Source organism: Peromyscus eremicus, unplaced genomic scaffold (assembly GCF_949786415.1).
Source record: "Peromyscus eremicus unplaced genomic scaffold, PerEre_H2_v1 PerEre#2#chr22_unloc_1, whole genome shotgun sequence".
In the NCBI taxonomy this organism is placed as follows: domain Eukaryota; kingdom Metazoa; phylum Chordata; class Mammalia; order Rodentia; family Cricetidae; genus Peromyscus; species Peromyscus eremicus.
The window spans coordinates 4,912,359-4,927,652 of NW_026734286.1; the positions used below are offsets into that span (position 1 = coordinate 4,912,359).

Consider the following 15,294-nt stretch of genomic DNA (forward strand, 5'->3'; position numbering starts at 1 on the left):
GCTGGATTCTGATGTCCAGACCCCATGGAGGGAGCCTCAGCAGATGGACTTGGGACTGAGGGGTCAGGATGCAAGGGGGTACAGTCTCTCACTGACAGCTCTGATGGATCCCTGCTTAAGCCAAGCTCAAGCGACTCCTAGGCTGAGAGAGATCTGTCTATCACAAGGATGGGGGTGGGGCTGGCAGGCCTGACTGCTGTATCATGTGATCTGATGATGTTCCCTCTCCATCCTTTCTTCTATGCCTGTTCTCCATGTCCCCAAACCTTGTCATTTTACTGCCATTTCATGCTGACAGAAACCAGGTGCCTTCAGAGGCTCTCTGACTAAATAAACTTTTTTCCCCTCCACAGCTCGCGTGTCCGTGTCCTCCCAAGGCTTAACCCCTTGAAGAGGATAGAAGGCGGGCGGGCAGCCTGGGTCTCCGGGTTGAGCAAGACCCAAGGTCCGGCCTGCTATGGCCTCAAAGAAGGGAGAGGCCGGAGTACAGACATCTGAAATGTGGCCCAGATACAGAAAGGTTAATTTTTCTTTTGTGCTCACTTTGTTTTTGTGAGAAAAGATGTACATGAGGATGAACTTGAACTCTTCTTCCTGCCTTCACCTCCTAAGTATTGCAGGCATGTACTACCATATCCTGGATCTAGGCAAGCAGTCGGCTGAGCTACACCCCAGCCACTCCTTATTTCAAAGAACAGGAAATGGGAGGCAGCTTTGGGTCTTTCCTTGTCTTCACTCTTAAGTTCCTCTGCTCCACAAAAGCTGTCCTCCGCCCCTGGAATGAACTTTGCCAAACTCGCCAGCACCACTCATAGCTCTGGGACGTACTCCCACACCCCTGGGAAGAAAAAGACAGAGGTCTGGTTCTCCCTTACCTGACCAGAAACTGCTGAAAGAAATCATAATACGGCAGCTCCTGCTGCTTCAGCCACAGCTGGCTAGAGCCTGGGCAAGCCCAGATCAGGGAACCAATTCCTTCCCTCCGGCTCCAGGAATCGTGACCTTGACGTCAAGACGTCAAGGTGGGCGGGCAACGACGGTTGGGCAGCTAGAAGCCCCTCCTTTAAGGCTAATGGATCCCAGGGAGGTCCTGGGCTCACCCTGGAGAACGCTCTCTAAGTCACCCACACACATCTCAGTTTCAGTGTTCCAGTCGATCGGAGCCCACGGCTCTGTGTCCTACGCCCGTGCTTTCTTGTCGGGGCAAAGCCTTGGCCTCCTGCTGTGGCGGCTCCTTCCCGGAGCCTCCCCTTATTCTCATGTGTCCTAAAGGAGTGAGGGTGACCTTTGGGATGAGGTGCCTGGAGAGTCTCCACTGCTTGTGGCTGACCCCGCAAGCCTGCCGCGAGTCTTCCCGGGGCGGGCAGATTGGCACCGCGCGGGGCGGGAGCTCGACCCACCCAGGTGGTGGGCAGCCACCCCGGGGGAGCCGCGGACTGGGCACGCGGCCGTGTTTGCCCTCCCATAGTTGGCGCGGCTGCTGGGTCCGGTCATCTGGGCGGTGGAGGGCTGCCCTGTTGGTGACTCAGAGCTGCCCAAGGAAGCCGACTCTGCCACCTGTGTGGGACCTGTTTCCCAACCTGCTTGATTTGGCGGAAGGAGTCCACAGGGATGCTTTGGCAGGGACGCTTTCCCACAGTGCTTTCCCTTTCCAGATCTTGAATGTGACCCCCAGTGGCTGAGGAGGAGAAATGGGGATGGTGCAGGCAAGGGGGGGTTTTTATAGGTTCTTCACTTACTCCTCCCCTCCCCAAAGCTCAGATCGTTGTGGAAACTTCTTGTGCCCAGGCCTACTTGCCTGATGATGGGAGAGTGTATGGTGGCGTCCCTTGCCGAGTGGCTCTTTCCCATGAATGTTCATGGGTGACAAGTGTGGCTGGAATGCTTGGGCCACCTTTTTTCTTGTGTTTAGACCTATGCAAATCGACTCAATGTGGTTATGGTGGAGCTTTTACCTCATACATTCTTTGTCCTGTTTTAATTGCCCCTTGAGCGCCCCCACTACTGCCCAATGGGTTCTCTTGCCCTACTGGATGGAACAGCAAGCTCTTTTGATGGATTTTTGCCCACAGGAAACAGCACATAGAACTGGCTACCGTTTCTATTAGTTTGTTCTTAATACAAGTGAAAATTTGACTGTTAACGAATTTTCCATTTATATGTGCACAACAGGGATTGTGTGGGATTCTTAATCTACTTAACGCTTTCATTCTGGGTTTTTACAAGGTATATCAGCAGGTGTTGAGCTTCTGAGGCACCTAGCTGGCCTCATAACATACCATTCAGAAAGTAAGACTTTCCATTTGGTTGAACAACCTTCCCTTGGGTTTTTTGTTTGTTTGTTTGTTTTGTTTTGTTTTGTTTTCACTCTTGATTTTCCTTTTCGCTGTAGCTTCAAGGTCCTTTCAAGAAGTGGCAGTTCTCATCTCCTGGGAGGTGGAAGCTGTTTTAACTGTGCTTCTGAATAAGGACTTAATTGAAACAGGTGAACTCTTGGATTTTAAAGTATGCAGCCATCGTGGTCCCTGGTCATACACGATCTTTTCATTCTTAGATGCCAGGCAGAAATTGCTCAGCTCCTGCCCCCATCATCAATACAAGCTATGTATTTTCCTCGGGAGTTGATCTCCAAAATGCTTCAGATGTGAGTATTCTGTTGTATTCTTAAAACTTCATAGAAGCAGGAGAAGTGGCATGTAGTGTGACATGTAGTGGGAGTGATTGAGCGATATAATGCAGCAGTTGATCCCAAAAATGTGTCACGAGTTTTAAAGGGACTGGACAAATGGAATAATGTGACTCTGTATATGTATTTACAGGTCTTGGACAAAATTCACTATGATACCTGAGAGACCCTTCTAAGTTGGATGACAGTAAAGAGCTAAAAATTGACATCATCTCCAACCCTAAGAAGAGCAGGCTGGCCTTGCTGGACAGACATTGGCATGACCAAGGCTGACTTCATAAATAAATTGGAGATTATTGTTAAGTATAGCACAAAAACTTTCATGGAGGCCATCCAAGTGTGTGGCCTTTCATCTACACCATTCTCAATTCATTACTGCTTTGGGCTTGATAATTTTTCGAAACTTGTTTGACTGGCATATGTGGTGGATTTTTAGAGTTAGTACCTGTGAAGGTGAGAGGACAGCTTTGACCACTAGGTTCTGGGGACTGAATTCTCGATTGTTGTACTTGCTCAGCGAGCACTTTTATCTTTCCAGAACCATCTTACTGTCTCTCTCAACTTTTAAAACTGTTTGCCAACTGTTGCATGCCTCTCCATGATTGGGCAGTGTGGTGGTATTTTACTTGTACTGAAATGTGATTTTAATTGTATGTTAATAAATAAAGTTGCCTGGGGGTCAGAGCTATTAGAGCCATAGCAAGTGCGTGGTGGCAGTGGCGCATGCCTTTAATCTCAATACCATAGAGGACCTGGAGGGCTGTACATATAGGCAGTGACAAGGCAGTCACGTGTCTGGGTTTACAACCAATGGGAAGGCAGAAGAGCTAGACTATATAAAGACATACACACAGGAAGTAGGTCCCTTTCGGAGAGCTCTCTTGACTGAAGAGGATCACTGAAGCAGGAAGGGTGAGGTTCTTAGCTCTGACCTCTTGGCTTTCTTCTCTGAATCGGCTCTATGTTTCTTATTTAATAAGACGGTTGGTTACATCTACATTTGGCGCCCAATGTGATAAGAATCCATTAAAAACCGCTTAACTTGGCTTGGCGGCAGGTCCGGTTTCCCGCCAGGGCGGCCAGCTCCCTAGCCCGGGCCTAGGTCGGCTTGGCCTCAGGCCGGAATAACCTTGAGCTACTTGCTTAAAGCTGGTGCTACAGACAACTCAGGCCTGCCCTACCGAACAGGGCCCCTGCCTGTAAAGCCAACACACGTGGTTGGAGCTTAAGGTAGCCAGAGCTCAAGCAGGAACATATGGCTGGATTCAAGGCAGAATTTGTGGCTACACTTTCTCTCTCTCTCTCTCTCTCTCTCTCTCTCTCTCTCTCTCTCTCTCTCTCTCTCTCTCTCTGGATTCACACCTCGGACACTAGGTGGCTGTTTTGAAATTCCCTCGGATTTCTACAGTTCTATGCAGACTTGGTAAGTCACTTAACATATCAGATATTTTAAAGGAAACTTTTTAAAGGAGAAATTTTTTTCCACATTAAAAAAAAATGGGTTTTCTGTGTACATTGGAAGAAAATTGGCCTTTGTTTGCAATTTTAGGCAGTCTGACAATGGAACAGCTATATGAGAAGATTAATGTTGATCGAATTATGCAGTTTATTACTATGCTTATCCACATTTTACTATTTAAAAAGATAGTCAATTTAAGTGCCAGGGTGACAGCTTTAGAAAAACTTGTTAAACCTGTAAAACTTCAGACAGAAGAAATTAACAGTGAAGTTGCTTCAAGATTGGCTCATAAGGTTACAGAAAGAAAGCCTGTTTTCACACAGTCACCCTTAATTTGTCCAGTAACCGTACAGCAGTTGCCTGATCAAATGACTACACAAAATATTTGGGCTCCAATTGAAATGTTAGATTTACGAAGGTTTAAGGAGGCAATAGTATCTTATGGCATGCATTCCCCATATGTAAAGCAAATGTTAAACTCTTGGTCAACATATAATAGGATTGTACCACAGGACTGGCAGGAGCTGGCACAAGCTGTTCTTGAACCCAGTCAAAGGCTTCAGTGGTTAACTTGGTTCAAGGATGAAGCTAAAAACATAGAAAAACAGTGGAGGGATAAAGGAATACAAGTCTGCCAGGATCAGCTTATTGGAGAAGGTCAATATGCTTCAGCACAAACACAATGTTTATATGATGTCCAAACCCTAATTTTATGTCAAACAGCAGGATTGAATGCATGGGACAGAGTTGAGGAACCAGGAAAAAAAAACTGAGTCATTTACAAAGGTTATACAAGGCGCAAAAGAACCTTTCACAGATTTTTTACAAAGACTGGGTTCAGCAGTAAGAGAATGGTCCCAGGTTCAGAAGCTAGTAAGATAATAATTGAATCTTTGGCCTTTGAGAATGCGAATACAGCATGCAAAACAATAATCAGGCCATTAAAGGCAAGATCTGCACCTTTGGAAGATTGGATTAGAGACACGGTTAATGTTGAAGCTCATGAGCATGATGATACGTGGGTAGGAGAAGCAATTTCAAAAGGTTTGAGGAATGTTAGATGTTTTGGATGTGGAAAGCAAGGACATTTGAAAAGGGACTGTAAATAGGTCATTCCTAGAAACAATGTTTCTTCAAGGAACAATGGCAACAGAATGCCCCTTCCTTCTGGAGTATGCAGAAGGTGTGGTAAGGGAAAACACTGGACCAACGAGTGTAGATCAACAAGGGACAAACAGGGTAATCCTTTGCCTCAGTCTTTGGGAAACTCCCAGAGGGGCCTCATGCAGGCCCCAATAGTAAATCCAGTTCAAACCTTTCATGCATCGTAGAGGAAACCCCTACTCAGAGCAATTAAATAACCAAATACCTATTGGAATAAATCATACTGGTCAGGATGATGAAACAGAGAGAATAGAAAATTCAGGAAATAACATAAAGAAAATTTTTTGGCAAACTTCTATTAATGAACAAAGACCAAAATTATCGATAAAAATAAATGGTGTTTTGCTGTCTGGTCTGGTAGACACAGGTGCGGACGTTACTGTAATTGCACCAGAATTTTGGCATCCAACTTGGCCTCTTCAGGAGGTAAATGTTCAACTGTTAGGAATTGGGACATTATCTCAGGTGAAACAGAATGCAAGATGGCTCGAATGTATAGGTCCAGAAGGACAGAGAGGAAAATTGAAACCATATGTAGCTAACATAGCTATGAACCTGTGGGGTCAAGACTTGTTGCAACAATGGAATACTCAGATTAACATCCCTCCAATCTCAGAAACAAATCATTAACTAGCACATGTTTCTGAGAGAAGTATTAGAAGGCATTCTTCTGAGTGGTCACCAGCCATCCATATTATACAAGAACAGGGCACAACAACTGATGATCTTCCAAAGACACCAACAGCTCTACCTTTAAAATGGTTAACAGACAAGCCTGTATGGGTCCAGCAATGGCCTTTAACAACGGAGAAACTCCAGGCTTTAGAAGAGCTGGTAGAAGAACAGTTAAATGCTCAGCATATTGAGGGATCAACCAGCCCTTGGAATTCTCCTGTATTTGTTATTAAGAAGAAATCTGGTAAATGGAGAATGGTAACAGACCTTAGAGCAATTAACAAAGTAATTCAGCCAATGGGCTCTCTACAATCTGGAATTCCTTTGTCTCCTCTGTTACCAAAAGGATGGCCTCTCATAGTTATCGATTTAAAAGACTGTTTCTTTTCAATACCCTTACAAGAAAAAGACAGAGAAAGATTTGCTTTCACAGTGCCTACTTATAATAATTCTCAACCGGTTAAAAGATTTCAGTGGAGGGTCCTCCCATAGGGAATGTTGAATAGCCCAACTCTGTGCCAATATTTTGTACAACAGCCATTGGAAGTGATATGTAAAAAATTTCCTAAATCTATAATTTATCATTATATGGACGATATTTTACTAGCTGACTCAAATGCAGATACTTTAGAAAGAATGTTTGAAGAAGTAAAGAAAATTTTTCCTTGCTGGGGATTACAAATTGCTCCTGAAAAGATACAAAGAGGAGATTCTATTAATTATTTAGGATATGAAATAGAGCTACAAAAAAATTAGACCCCAAAAGGTGCAAATTAGGAGAGATAGACTACAGACTCTTAATGACTTTCAAAGATTATTTGGAGATATTTCTCATCTATGAACTATTGCTGGGGTAAAAAATAATGAACTGCATAATTTGGTCAAAACCTTAGAAGGTGACAAGGACTTAAATAGTCCAAGAGAATTATCACCTGAAGCTGAGAAAGAATGGCCTTGGTAGAAAAGAAAGTACATGAAGGGCACATGGATCGTATTGATCCAAAGCTGGATTGCATTTTGGTTATTTTACCTTCTAGGCATTCTCCTAGAGGAATATTAATGCAAAGGGAAGATATTATATTGGAATGGATATTTTTACCAAATAAACCAAATAAAAAAATTAAAAACTTATGTGGAAATAATCTCTGACTTGATTTGGAAAGGAAAATTGAGACTTCGTCAATTAGCAGGAATAGACCCAGCAGAAATTGTTGTACCTTTAACTAAGGAGGACATTGAAAAATTATGGACAGAAAGTGAACCTTGGCAAAGAGCTTGCAATAATTTTGTGGGAGAAGTTAACAGCAAATATCCCAAAAGCAATAGAATTGATCTTATAAAGAGAGCTGATTGGATCTTGCTTCGAATTGTACGGGAAAAACCCATATCTGGAGTTCATACACTTTATACAGATGTCAACAAACAAGAAAAGGCAGGTTACAAATCAGAAAATTTAAGTAGAGTGGTTCAAAGTCCTTATAATTCAGTTCAAAATTCAGAATTGTATGCTATTCTGTTGGTATTAATGGATTTTTCAGAACCTCTCAACATAGTAACTGACTCTCAGTATGCTGAAAGACTAGTATTACATATTGAGACTGCAGAATTTATCCCTGATGCTTCAGAATTAACTTCACTATTTATTCAATTACAAGATACAATCAGGAAAAGGAGTCATCCTTTATATATAACTCACATTCGATCCCATACTGGTCTGCCAGGCCCTCTAGCACAAGGCAATGATGAGATTGATAAATTATTGATAGGAAATGTGCTGGAGGCCTCAGAATTTCATAAAAAAAAAAAAACATCATGTCAATAGTAAAGGTTTAAAAAAGGATTTTTCCATAACCTAGCAACAAGCCAAAGAAATAGTAAAGAAATGTCCTACTTGTTCCTTCCACAATCAAATGCCATTACCAGCAGGATATACCCCAAAAGGTACTCAAAGGAATGAAACCTGGCAGATGGACGTGTTTCACTTTGCAGATTTGGAAAACTGAAATATGTACACCACACTATCGATACTTATTCAGGATTTCAATGGGCAACTGCTTTGAGTTCTGAAAAAGCTGATTCTGTAATCACTCATTTGCTAGAAGTTATGGCCATCATGGGTATACCTACACAAGTCAAAACTGACAATGCTCCATCATATGTCTCTGTTAAAATGAAACAGTTTTTTGCTTATTACAATATAAAGCATATTACAGGCATACCACATAATCCTACACGTCAAGCAGTTATAGAAAGATCAAACAGAACTCTAAAGGATATGCTAAATAAACAGAAAGGGGTAACAAAAACCCCCAGAAATAGACTGCATAATATTCTATTAACTTTGAATTTTCTTAATGCCAATGAGAAAGGAACAACAGCTGCAGAGATACATTGGATATTAGCAAAAACTACAGAATTAAATCAGCCTATATACTTTAAGGATGTGCTGACCTCAGAATGGAAACCAGGGTATGTATTACGTTGGGAAAGAGGTTTTGCTTTTGTTTCTACAGGAAAAGATAAGCTGTGGGTACCATCAAAATTGATAAAGGTTTGATTTGAACAAGAGAAACCTCTTAATTATAGGAGATGATAGTTCATCAACCAGCATGAACATCCAATTTAAACTAACTTATACCAGTAACGCATGTCTTTTCATTTAATCAGATAATAACTTGCCAAAAAGGAACATCCCCAAAAAACCTTGGGGAAAGGTTTTTGTTTTGTCTTTTAGGAGAATGAAGGTTAAGGAATCTGAAGAACACTGGACAAATGAGACAACTGAAGAAAAGGGACAAATCATCTATCCCAGGAAACAGAATAAAATGGCCTATTGTTATATCATCTATAAAATTTTGTAAGTCTTCCAAAATGTTTGTTTCTGCTCTTCTCTAAAGACATTTAACACTATTGGTCTTCTTGTTGTCCCAGTTCAATTAAAATTTAAAACTGACTTTGGAGTTGGAGAATGGGTTTCTCCTTCTTTAAACTCAAGCATGTTGTTAAAAGGAAAATGCAAACTCCCTGTATCATGCCAGAAGAAAAGAGCCATCTTCTGCTATGGGACAGGAGAAAAGCCAAATTAATTAAGGGACTATTCTATTACTAATTTCAACTCTTTGATTCTATTCTGATTCTTTAAACTTTTCTTAAAGTATGAATTTTATATCAAAATTTACAAGATTAATATATAGAGATATATATACATTTTAAACTTTGTTAAGATATGAATGGTCATATAGAGTACTAACTAATTCTAGAAAAAAGACTTCAATTAGCTGCATATATATGTCTTTGTGTTTGAGTCTCTTATCAGTTTTCTGCAGGAAATCACGGCCAGGCCTAACATCAACTGAAGTCTCCAGGAAGAAGATGGGGCCCCACAACAACAATTCCATGTGGACAATAATAATATCACTAAGCTGACAAACATCATCTACAGATCAGCTTTGAACTACAAGGTGCTCAGAGCAATTTTGAGATGACTAGCTGAGATGATCCAGTTTCAAAGACTACTTGAATAAGGACTTGAAATAAACCCTGAACTTTGGCATTATACACAGACTGGATAATGAAGGATATAGTTACATTTCCTAGAATTTGACAATTAACCTAAAATTTTTCTTTCAGGATAAAGATAACTTCGCCCATACCCAGCAGGAAGCAATTTTAAGAATACGACGCCCACATTCCCAAAGAGGTGCTGTGGGGCGGGTGGTTTTTTGGTCTTTTTAATGAGTTTTGGGTCTGGGATAATTTTCATTGTTTAAGGGGGTTGGTTACAAGTTGTTGTCAAGGGTTAGGAAAAAGACTAAGCAAAGGAGATTAGATTTAAGGTTCTTATTTTAAAAAAAAGAGAGAAAGAAAGAAAAGAAGAAAAAGACAATTACTAGTTTTAAATATTTTACATTGGATTGGATTGTTTTATATTGTATACAAATTATATATATTGAAATTGTTATTGTTAGAAAATGTTATATGTATATTTTTAATTGTACTTATACCATTCAATTAACAATGCAATTTTCTGATCCTTGAATGTTATTATTACCAACTACTAGGATATAAAGAAATGAAAGTTAGTAGTTAGACATTACAATAGAACTTGTAGTCATATTAGATATGTTTTAAAAAATGAGCAGATATATTTTAGACAGGTCATCTTCAAACCCTTCAGAGATCTACAGAATATGGCATTTAAAATGTTTTAATAACATAGAAAATTTTTCTTTTTTGTTATGACTATGAGACATTTCGGCTCCTGGCAGTACCAATCTACTTCAGAGAAAATATGGGCATTGAAGAAACTGCATATGGAGTTAACTTTCATTGTGGCAAAAGTTAGCCACTGGACAACAAAGTATCCTCAAATCAACAGGACAAAATGGACAGACAGGACATGAAACAAAGGACTACTGATTCTTGCCAAAACAAGTGTGGTTATGGCTTTATCAAAAGGCATCTTCTGAGGCCAGGACAATATGGCACCATCCCTGAAGTGGTCTTTGCAATTCGGAAAAGATACAGTGCCCTTTTCTTCGAAGGCAGCTGAACAGACAGTGGGCCGATGGCTTCTGATGTGCTATGGTACAGCAGCTGAAACAGTTATTCTTGAAGAGTAACTAAGCTCACGCCTCTCAATAGTAGACTGGCATTTGATAGAGGGATGTGGAGAAGAACGGGATGCTGAGATGAAGCCGTATATACACAGTCAAGAAGAATGGACAGCTGAATTAAAAAAACATCAACAATTTCCAGAATTTAAAATCCTGAATTTGACACTAGTGGAATTCAGGTGTTTCTGGTACATGGACTGCTCTCACCCAAAATGAGGTTGAACTGTTGATCTTGTGTACATCCTACTTCACAAATGAGTCTGTCAGATATGCTAAGCCTATAGGCTGAAGATGATGCCTCAGCACTGTGGAGAAACCTCAGGTGACTGTCCAGGCAGCTGGCTGTTTCTGTCAACTCACAAATTTTTTGGAAGTTGCTTGCATGCACTTACTGTTTTTACTTTTGTTAGCTAATACTATTTCCTTCTTGGGTCTCTGAGGGAGTTGAAGATTAGTTAGTTATAGTTGAAGGTTAGTTAGTTATAGTTGAAGATTAATTATGATAGAAAGTGAATTAGATACATTTTGGACTTAACAAAATAGGATAGATAATGAAATTATTTTCTCTGAATTTGTCAAATACAAATGTACTAGACATTGTTTAGACATTTATTACTTGTATATATTGTATATAGTTATTGTACTTTTGTATATAGTTTTCCTTTTGTTAGTTATAACCTTTTTCTTTTTTTTCTTTTTAATTAAATAGAAAAGGGGAAATGTGGTGGTACTTCACTTGTACTGAAATGTGATTTTAATTGTATGTTAATAAATAAAGTTGCCTGGGGGTCAGAGCTATTAGAGCCATAGCAAGTGCGTGGTGGCGGTGGCGCATGCCTTTAATCTCAATACCATAGAGGACCTGGAGGGCTGTACATATAGGCAGTGACAAGGCAGTCACGTGTCTGGGTTTACAACCAATGAGAAGGCAGAACAGCTAGACTATATAAAGACATACACACAGGAAGTAGGTCCCTTTCGGAGAGCTCTCTTGACTGAAGAGGATCACTGAAGCAGGAAGGGTGAGGTTCTTAGCTCTGACCTCTTGGCTTTCTTCTCTGAATCGGCTCTGTGTTTCTTATTTAATAAGACGGTTGGTTACATCTACAGGGCAGTTTGCTGTTAGATTCTATTCTAGCTCTCTGGTGGGAGAGAAAGTGGTTGTGATTACAAAGCAGAATGATACAGTATGCCTGCATGTCTGCTACTGGTGGATCCTTTCAAGTTTGTGCAGGCTATAGTGAGTTGACTATCTACATTGTGGTGATTGATAGAATTCTCAGGAGGAAATCTTGAGCTTGTATTTTAAAGTGTTCTGTCATTGTCAACTATTTTAATTGTAGTCTTAACTCCATGTCTTCAAATCTTTTGGGTTTTATTTGTTTTGTCTTTTTTTGGTTTTTCGAGACAGGGTTTCTCTGTGTAGCTTTGCGCCTTTTCATGGAACTCACTTGGTAGCCCAGGCTGGCCTCGAACTCACAGAGATCCGCCTGGGTCTGCCTCCCGAGTGCTGCGATTAAAGGTGTGCACCACCACCACCCGGCTCATGTCTTCATATCTTATTGTGACTCATCTGTTTATAGGTGAGCCCTTTGGCCAGGGTACCAAAGTAATCCTTCACCTCAAAGAGGACCAGACAGACTATTTAGAGGAGAGGAGGGTCAAGGAAGTGATGAGGAAACACTAAGAGTTCCCTGACTGACCTATCACCTTCTGTGTGAGCATGGGCTTGGCCGTCTTTGAGCAGCCTGTTGTGTTGGCTCCTGGCTTCTGGCTTTGTTGATGCCGAGTTCTCCACAACTCATTAATACACTTGATGATTTAGTTGGAGAAGGAAGGAGAGAGGGAGATCAGTGAGGATGATGCAGAGGGACAGGAAGGTAAGAAAGAGGAGGAACATAAGGATGGTGAGGAGAAAGAAGCATAAGACTGAAGCTGTGGAAACAGATGAGGATAATGGCGGCAAAGATAAGAAAAAGACAACCAAGAAGGTCAAGGAGAAATACATTAATCAGGAAGAGTCGAGTAAGACTAAGACCATTTGGACAAGAAACTTTGCTGACACCACTCAGTAGGAATATGATGAATTCTTTAACCGTCTCACCAAGTAGAGGCAAGACCACATGGCAGTTAAGATGCATGTTGTATAAACTAGAGAGGGGTGTTGAATGTGCTGGAGGTGGTAGGGAACAACTTTCCTAACTGTTTGATAGCTGAGAACTGAAAGCCATGAAACCAAGTGACTTCACAAGCTAGGATCTACTCAGAGAAGTCTGTGCCTGGCAGTGGTTTGTTTCCCTTTTCCCTTCTGGTGGGACTCAGCGTGGTGGCCCTCACAGCCAGACTTCTGATTGGAGGGACATTTTGCTACTAGCTTTCTAGGTTGACTTGGTATTAGGGCTATCTTCTCTGTAGTTGCCTATAGTTTCTATTCTGTCACTAGGTCTTCAGGAGTGTGGAACTGATCCAATGTCAGATGTTTGATATCGGGACATGAAGCGATACTGTCCTGAAATGTACGCCTGGGTTTTGTTTCTCTGGTGAAGGTCACTTGGAATTCTGAGCATTGATCTTCATTCCTTGGCAAGCTCCCTTTGACCTTTATAAGGACAACAAGAACAACATCAAACTGTATGTCTGTAATGTGTTCATCATGGACAGCTGTGATGAGCTGATACCTGAGTGCCTCGGTAAGTGTCTCCTGGGCCTAATTTATGGGGAACAGGCAAATTCTCACTTAAGAGATCTTCAGCATACCACTGAGTTTGTCTTTAATCCAGATAACAATAGTCCTTGCCTCCTCAAACCTTCCCTTTCTGTGTTGTTTAAATCTGGGAACCAGACCAGATCTAATCCAACTGTATCTTGCATTTTCTGCTCTGGTTGATGGTAGAAAATGGCCTGGTTGACTTATCTGACATACTGCTGAACATCTTCCAGGAAATGCTCCAGCCAAGCAAGATCCTGTAAGTCATCAACAAAAACATTGTGAAGAAGAGCCTTCAGCTGTTCTGAGTTGGCAGAAGACAAAGAGAAGTAAAAGACGTTCTACGAAGCGATCCCCAAGAATTTAAGGTCAGATGGGCCAGTGCTTTCTCGCATGACCACTTCATGTTTAGGGTATTGTTTTCCAATCACAATTGGACTTGTTCTTTCCCTGCCCTTAACACTTGAAATTGCTGAAGATTCCCCGGGCTGCATGAGCCTGTGTTCCCTCCACCACCTTCCCCAGCAGCGGCCAGCAGAAGAACTGTTCTTCCTGACTCCTCTCTGCAGCCCCTCAGCCCCCTTGGAGGCACCCTAGACATACTGTTTCTGTGAGGCCCGGTAGCAGACCAGGCCAGGAGCCTGTGGAGAACCACAGGAGTCACACCCTCCCTATGTGCCAGCCAGTTTTGCCACAGCTATCAGCCTTCACCATCTCAGACACAGTGATGACCATTGCCACTTAGTGAACCAGACTTGTGAATATCTGAGGCCCTCTAGCACCTTCTAATTAGGTTAGTTTTCCCATTTTCTAACAGTGCGTCTCCTTCCTTGTTTTGCTGTGTCAGAGATAGTCCTCCTTACACCTGTGACCTCTACCTTTTAGGTTCTGCATGACCTGCAGCATCCTCCTAGCCCACTCACCCAAAAATGTAGAGTTCTGCTTGCCTGCTTCCAGTTCCTTTAATTCACTGGAGTGTTGTTTGGTTTTCGGTCTTTTGTTCTTTGGGGGGCCCACCACCCAGCTCCCAAACAAATCACATATGGCGGTTTATTCTTAATTATAAATGCCCAGCCTTAGACTGGGTTGTTGCATGCCAGCTTTTCTTCACTTTAAATGATCCTGTCCACCTTTTGCCTTTGGACTTTTTCCATTCTCTTACTTCTGTATATCTTACTCTTACTCTGTGGCTTGCTGTGTAACTGGGTGTCTAACTCCCGGGTCCTCCTCCTTCTCTGGCTCCTAGATCTCTTCACTCCAGTTTTCACCTTCTATATATTCTCTCTGCCTGCCAGCCCTGCCTATCCTTTCTCCTGTCTTGCTATTGGCCAGCTCTTTATTAGACCATCGGGTGTTTTAGACAGGCACAGTAACACAGCTTCACAGAGTTAAACAAATGCAACATAAACAAAAGCAACACACCTAAAAATAATAATCTACCACACTGGAGGGATTCCCATAATGCTCTGTCCCTTTCTTTGCCATGGCCCAGTTGCTATGACACCCATCTATCTGAAACTTCCCTGGGACACTCTAAAAATGACCCCCCACCCACTTCACTGTCCTCCTTCCTGCTCCTTTTCCCTTCTGTTCAGCACCCCCTGAAACTCACACCCATATTCTTAAGTGTTTACGATTTTTCGAGCCATCTCACTCACACGGCACACTTTGGTAGAGCTTATAAGCTCTAAGCATGGGAAGCTGTGTTGATTTATTTCTTCTTGTTCTTCCTCTCATTTCAGGAATTAGCTAGCCGCAGGCTCTGTTCTCAGCAAAGGGGCACATTGCTTGACCCCAGCTGTAGCCTCTGTGACTCCACATTCCAGGTAAGAAGAGGTAGGGAACCTGGCCTAGCTTCAGTCAGCACACAGAAGTGGCTTCCTGGAGATTTTCATATTATCAAAGGGCTGATAAGAAAGGCACTGAGAAAGGGAATGGAGAGACACGGGGTTAGTGTCCTTAGAGATGGCATTAGGAACCTAGAAAA

General features: G+C 41.9%; 1 protein-coding gene and 1 pseudogene across 1 annotated transcript in view; one reads left to right on the top strand and one right to left on the bottom strand.

The window, feature by feature from the left end:
* The window catches only part of LOC131900432 (zinc finger protein 54-like), a gene marked incomplete at its 3' end in the record, with an annotated part of 24,689 nt that extends 23,702 nt beyond the window's left edge, over positions 1–987 (bottom strand). Inside the window, exon 1 of the mRNA XM_059251648.1 lies at positions 876–987. The remainder of the gene's footprint in view (positions 1–875) is intronic.
* LOC131900433 (heat shock protein HSP 90-beta-like) overlaps positions 1–13,904 on the top strand; it is a 25,560-nt pseudogene extending 11,656 nt beyond the window's left edge.
* The last annotated feature ends 1,390 nt before the right edge of the window (positions 13,905–15,294 follow it).